Below are 7,200 nucleotides of genomic sequence, written 5' to 3' on the forward strand. Positions count from 1 at the left end.
TTAGGGGCAATAGAGCACATCTAAGGCAACACTGGAAACAAGCAAAGGAGGTAGTATCTGCATATATAATATAACTGGAAAGCAGCTTCATGCCTAAGAAAAATGGATGGGTCGGTCACTTGCCTTGACGATGTTCTCCATTCCTTTGGTGATGAAGTAGTTGAAGGAGTCATTGTGCTCCTTCACGAGACCTCTGACCTATGGATTCAATCAGCCAGACATACACATGTGTCAAAGCAAAGGAATCGATGTGAATTGAGGCATAAATCAAATGACACACGTGTCATACCAAACGAATTGAGGCATAGAACAAATGAGTAACCCCGTTGAAAGGAAAGGTGGATCAACTAGCGTACGACAAAGAGGAACCCAACCCTGTGCATTCACAGGACCAAATAATTAATCAACCCACCTGCCTCAAACGCAAAAGCTGCAAGATCTTCTTGGTCTTTGGGTGCATAGCATTGATACTGTAGTAAACATTTCAAAAAATTAACATCAAAACATGTGCACACAAATCTAAATCAATGCAGATAGCAATGATCAAGTGGCAAGTGATGCCTTACCCACGGATATGGACGACAAACAACAGCTTTGCCTTGGGACTGACATAGAACCCACCCTTCATCCGGGCCTCACGCTTAAGTTGCACCAGCTCCTTGTCCTGCTCACAACACCCAGATTAGCATTCCATCGGGCAGAAACACAAACATGTCAATGATCAATCGAGCTATATTAGACCTATGTGGTAGTGGTACATATGTTGGACTACAGCAAAACAAACAGAATCTAAAGGAATTAAACAAAACTAACACGACTCTACATAGATATCAGTGGACTCGCGGTAATGTACAGCACAAAAGGAAACAAAAATGGACAGGTATGAACAAATCTCGCATATAGAACTGGTAAACTCCGATCAGCCTTTCCCTATCGACTGAAGGAAGGTAAAGCATATAGTTGAATACAGTCCAAATTCCACATGGCAGCGCGGCAAAACCTAATCAGTGGTACAACCGCGCGTAGCAAGTTTGCAGAGCGAGAATCTAATCAACATCCATGAACGAGCAAAGGGCATTGGATCGAGCGATCTGACCTGGGCCTAATACTCTCCGATGTACTGCTTGGCGCGGGCGTAGATGACCTTGGTGTTCTCCGCGTCCTTCTTCTTCTCGTCGGCGACCTTCTTCTTCTTCGCGGTGACCCAGAGCTCTCCCCTCTTCCTCTTGAAGTTCACCGACTGCGGCACCGGCACCTTCGCCACCTAGGAGGCCATCTGCGCGGACGCAATCAACCACAGATCCTTCAGGCTTAGATCGAGACGGGGAGGGGACGGCGGTGGGTTCGAGCGACCGGTGCTTACCTCGACGAGCTGCGCCTCGTTGGAGAGGGGACGGCGAGGGTATGGGGAGAGGCGGCGGCGGTGACGGGGTTGAGTGCGCGGATTAAGTAGGGAGAGGGGAAACGAGGGCACGGTGGCCGTGGGAGGAGGTGGTCGCCGCGGTCGAATGGATCTGGGATGCAGAGGGGAGAAGGAGAGGCTAGGGGCGCTGGCTTTGGAGTAGAGGGCGGAGGGGGCGGCGTGGGCGGTGGGGGCGGCGGGTCGTTGATGGTGGCAGTGGGGGCGGCGGCAAAGCAGGCAGACGGTGGGGGAAGATGGTGGGTGGTGGCGCATCATCGGGAGCTAGGGTTGGGTGTGAGAGCAGAGTGGCCGTGTAGGGAGAGGAAGAGAGAGGGGTTCGAGCGGTTCGGTGGGAAAGAAAGGAGGCGGGGGGTGGATGAAAAATTACCACGAGGATAGAGCTAGGGTTGGTGTGGAAGGATCGAGGACTACCGTTGGATCAGCGAGCATCCAACGGTGTTTGATGCACGATCCGCGTGACACGTCTATGGACCAATCATAATGCAGTATGATGTTATGACCATCTAAATTGGTCGTAGTTGACTAAAAATAACGTGTTAAAATCATGTCAGCAATTTTGTGACCTGAGAAATTCAAAAAAAAGAATATATTTGCATAAGTTTGCATCTTGAAATAGTTTGGTCAAATGAGATTATATTTTGCACAATTTTGCATCTTGGAATAAAAACAATGTTGCCTAAAAAAGTTTTCATTTTCTTTGAATGAAAAATTCATTTTCTATTTTTTGAGTGCCCAAAATGAGTTTCTTTGTGAAGGACCTATCATGTTATTTGTTGCAAAATTGGACCAAATCATTTTTATAAATATTTAGGCCATATTTAATGCACAATTGACAAAATGGTTGGGTGTCAAAAGTTTTACACCTCTCGTGAAAAAAGACAAATTTCCGCCGATTTAGCAGAAAGCGGGTAAAATTTGAACTGCAGGTGCCTCATAGTTTGCTCTTTATTTTTTCAAAATCATTTCTAGGTATATAAGTATCTATTTAATCAGAGAAACACAATAATTTTTCCAAAATTCAACCACTAGCTAGGAACGGTTATTCCCGCCGTTTTGACCGCATTTTGAAACGGGCATAAAAAATTCAAAAACAATCAAAAAATTGGGAAACCTTCGCATTGTGTCATTATATGTGGGCAAGTTCACAGGAAAAATAATAAACTTGTAATATGGCAATTATTTTAAAAAAGTGTTCTCAGAAACGAGCTATCACGTGTGGAGATCAATGGCTTTCAAGCCAAATGATCAATCTTATGGACACATTCATGGCATAGTTTGTTCAAATGATCTCATATTGTGCACAAGAGTGCATATTGGAATGGAAAACAATGTTGCCTAAGGAAGTTTTCTTTTTCTTTGGATGAAAGAACCATTTTCCATTTTTCGAGTGCCCAAAAGGAGGTTTTTTGTGAAGGACCTCCCAAATAATTGTTGCAAAATTGGACCAAATCATTTTTCTAAAATACTAGGCCATATTTAATGCACAGTTGACCAAATGGTTGGGTGTAAAAAGTTTTTATCCACCTATGGTAAAAAATACAAATTCCCGCCGATTCAACTGGAAGCGGGTCAAATTTGAACTGTAGTTGCCTCGTAGTTTGCTCTTTATTTTTTCCAAAAATCATTTATAAGTACATAAGTATCTATTTAATCAGAGAAACACCAAAAAAATTCCAAGATTCAACCACTAGCTAGGAACGGTCATTCCCGCCGTTTTGACCGCATTTTGAAACGGGCATAAAAAATTCAAGAATAATCAAAAAATTGGAAAACCTTCGCATTGTGTCATTATATGTGGGCAAGTTCCCAGGAAAAATAATAAACTTGTAATATGGCAATTATTGTAAAAAGTGTTCTCAGAAACGAGCTATCACTTCTGGAGATCAATGGCTTCCAAGCCAAATGATCAATCTTATGGCCACATTCATGCATAGTTTCTTCAAATGATCTCATATTGTGCACAAGGGTGCATATTGGAATGGCAAACAATGTTTCCTAAGGAAGTTTTCTTTTTCTTTGGATGAAAAAACCATTTTCCATTTTTCGAGTGCCCAAAAGGAGGTTTTTTTGTGAAGGACCTCCCAAATAATTGTTGCAAAATCGGACCAAATCATTTTTCTAAAATACTAGACCATATTTAATGCACAGTTGACCAAATGGTTGGGTGTAAAATTTTTTTATCCACCTCTGGTGAAAAAGACAAATTCCCGCCGATTTAGTTGGAAGCGGGTCAAATTTGAATTGTAGCTGCCTCGTAGTTTGCTCTTTATTTTTTCCAAAAATCATTTATAGGTACATAAGTATCTATTTAATCAAAGAAACACCAAAAAAATTCCAAGATTCAACCACTAGCTAGGAACAGTCATTCCCGCCGTTTTGACTACATTTTGAAACGGGCATAAAAAATTCAAAAAAAAATCAAAAAATTGGAAAACCTTCGCATTGTGTCATTATATATGACCAAGTTTCCAGGAAAAATAATAAACTTGTAATACGATAATTATTTTAAAAAAGTGATCTCAGAAATGAGCTATCATGTGTGAAGATTCATGGCTTTCAAGCCAAATGATCAAATCTTATGGCCACATTCATGAAATAGTTTGTTCAAATGATCTCATATTGTGCACAAGGGTGCATATTGGAATGGCAAACAATGTTTCCTAAGGAAGTTTTCATTTTCGTTGGACGAAAAAACCATTTTCCATTTTTCGAGTGCCCGAAAGGAGGTTTTTTTGTGAAGGAACTACCAAATAATTGTTGCAAAATTGGACCAAATCATTTTTATAAAATACTAGGCCATATTTAATGCACAATTGACAAAATGGTTGGGTGTAAAATTTTTTGATCCACCTCTCGTGAAAAAGACAAATTTCCGCCGATTCAGGTGGAAGCAGGTCAAATTTGAACTGCAGATGCCTCATAGTTTGCTATTTATTTTTTCCAAAAATCATTTCTAGTTACATAAGGACCTATTTAATCATAAATACATGGTTTGGTGGCGATACGTCGAGGTTTGGGCGGTGGCCGAGGGCCCCAACTCTAGAGCGCGTAAACTCGCATGCCCGTCGCGTGGTCACCGCGCGACCGTAATGTTGCCATGTGTTCTGGGCGGCCTAGGCATGTCTAGTGGGTTGGGCACTCCCTAGGTTGGTGCTAGGAAGAAAATTACAACATAAGATTCTCACGAGGAGACCGATCGATGCTCAAACATGAATTAGCACCCAAGTGTTTGATTAGCGGTACGGGAAATGCACATGGCCAATGGGCATGAGTTTTGGCTGAGGATGATAATCTACTAAGGAGAATGTCTTCACAAATTTTTAGCTCAAAAGGAGGATCCTAGGTGGTACTTGCTTTGCAAACTGAAGGAAATATGCCCTAGCGGCAATGATAAAGTTATTATTTATTTCCTTATTTCATGATAAATGTTTATTATTCATGCTAGAATTGTATAAACCGGAAACATAATACATGTGTGAATACATAGACAAACAGAGTGTCACTAGTATGCCTCTACTTGACTAGATCGTTAATCGAAGATGGTTATATTTCCTAACCATGAACAAAAGAGTTGTTATTTGATTAACGGGATCACATCATTAGAAGAATGATGTGATTGACATGACCCATTCCATTAGCTTAGCACACGATCGTTTAGTATGTTGCTATTGCTTTCTTCATGACTTATACATGTTCCTATGACTATGAGATTATGCAACTCCCGTTTGGCGGAGGAACACTTTGTGTGCTACCAAACGTCACAACGTAACTGGGTGATTATAAAGGAGCTCTACAGGTGTCTCCAAAGGTAAATGTTGGGTTGGCGTATTTCGAGATTAGGATTTGTCACTCCGATTGTTGGAGAGGTATCTCTGGGCCCTCTCGGTAATGCACATCACATAAGCCTTGCAAGCATTGCAACTAATGAGTTAGTTGCGAGATGATGTATTACGAAACGAGTAAAGAGACTTGCCGGTAACGAGATTGAACTAGGTATTGAGATACCGACGATCGAATCTCGGGCAAGTAACATACCGATGACAAAGGGAACAACGTATGTTGTTATGCGGTCTGACCGATAAAGATCTTCGTAGAATATGTAGGAGCCAATATGAGCATCCAGGTTCCGCTATTGGTTATTGACCGAAGAAGTGTCTCGGTCATGTCTACATTGTTCTCGAACCCGTAGGGTCCGCACACTTAAGGTTTCGATGACAGTTATATTATGAGTTTATGAGTTTTGATGTACCGAAGGAGTTCGGAGTTCCGGATGAGATCGGGGACATGACGAGGAGTCTCGAAATGGTCGAGACGTAAAAATCGATATATTGGATGACTATATTCGGACATCCGAAAGGTTTCGAGTGATTCGAGTATTTTTCGGAGTACCGGAGAGTTACGGGAATTCGCCGGGGAGTATATGAGCCTTATTGGGCTTTAGGGGAAAGAGATAGGAGAGGTTGGGCGCCCCCCAAGGCCTAGTCCGAATTGGACTAGGGGGAAGGGCTGCGCCCCCTCCTTCCTTCTCTTCTCTTTTCCCTTGCCTTGACTCCTACTCCTACTACATGGAAGGACTCCTAGTTGGACTAGGAAAGGGGGAATCCTACTCCCGGTGGGAGTAGGACTCCCCTAGGGTGTGCCATAGAGAGGGCCGGCCCTCCCCTCCTCCACTCCTTTATATACGGGTGCAGGGGGCACCCCATAGACACAAGTTGATCCACGTGATCATATTCTTAGCCGTGTGCGGTGCCCCCTTCCACCATAAACCTCGATAATATTGTAGCGGTGCTTAGGCGAAGCCCTGCGACGGTAGTACATCAAGATCGTCACCACGCCGTCGTGCTGACGGAACTCTTCCCCGACACTTTGCTGGATCGGAGTCCGGGGATCGTCATCGAGCTGAACGTGTGCTAAAACTCGGAGGTGCCGTAGTTTCGGTGCTTGATCGGTCAGGCCATGAAGACGTACGACTACATCAACCGCGTTGTGCTAACGCTTCCGCTGTCGGTCTACAAGGGTACGTAGATCACACTCTCCCCTCTCGTTGCTATGCATCACCATGATCTTGCGTGTGCGTAGAATTTTTATTGAAATTACTACGTTCCCCAACAGTGGCATCCGGGCCTAGGTTTTATGTGTTGATGTTATATGCATGAGTAGAACACAAGTGAGTTGTGGACGATATAAGTCATACTACTTACCAGCATGTCATACTTTGGTTCGGCGGTATTGTTGGACGAAGCGGCCCGGACCGACATTACGCGTACACTTACGCGAGACCGGTTCTCCCGACGTGCTTTGCACATAGGTGGCTTGCGGGTGACAGTTTCTCCAACTTTAGTTGAACCGAGTGTGGCTACGCCCGGTCCTTGCGAAGGTTAAAACAGCACCAACTTGACAAATTATCGTTGTGGTTTTGATGCGTAGGTAAGAACTGTTCTTGCTAAGCCCAGTAGCAGCCACGTAAAATTTTCAACAACAAAGTAGAGGACGTCTAACTTGTTTTTGCAGGGCATGTTGTGATGTGATATGGTCAAGACGTGATGAGATATAAGTTGTTGTATGAGATGATCATGTTTTGATTGAAGTTATCGGCAACTGGCAGAAGCCTTATGGTTGTCTCTCTATTGCATAAGATGCAAGCGCCAAATAATTGCTTTACTTTATCGCTATGCGATAGTTGCAAGAGCAGTTGTTGGCGAGACGACCATGTGACGACACATTGATATAGATCAAGATGATGGAGATCATGGTGTCATGCCGGTGATGATGGAGAT

At 43.2% G+C, this 7,200-nt stretch overlaps 1 pseudogene; it reads right to left on the reverse strand.

Annotated features, from left to right (window-relative positions):
* LOC125533185 lies at positions 1 to 1,276 on the reverse strand (annotated as a pseudogene).
* Positions 1,277 to 7,200: the final 5,924 nt, after the last annotated feature.

Source organism: Triticum urartu, chromosome 1 (assembly GCF_003073215.2).
Source record: "Triticum urartu cultivar G1812 chromosome 1, Tu2.1, whole genome shotgun sequence".
In the NCBI taxonomy this organism is placed as follows: domain Eukaryota; kingdom Viridiplantae; phylum Streptophyta; class Magnoliopsida; order Poales; family Poaceae; genus Triticum; species Triticum urartu.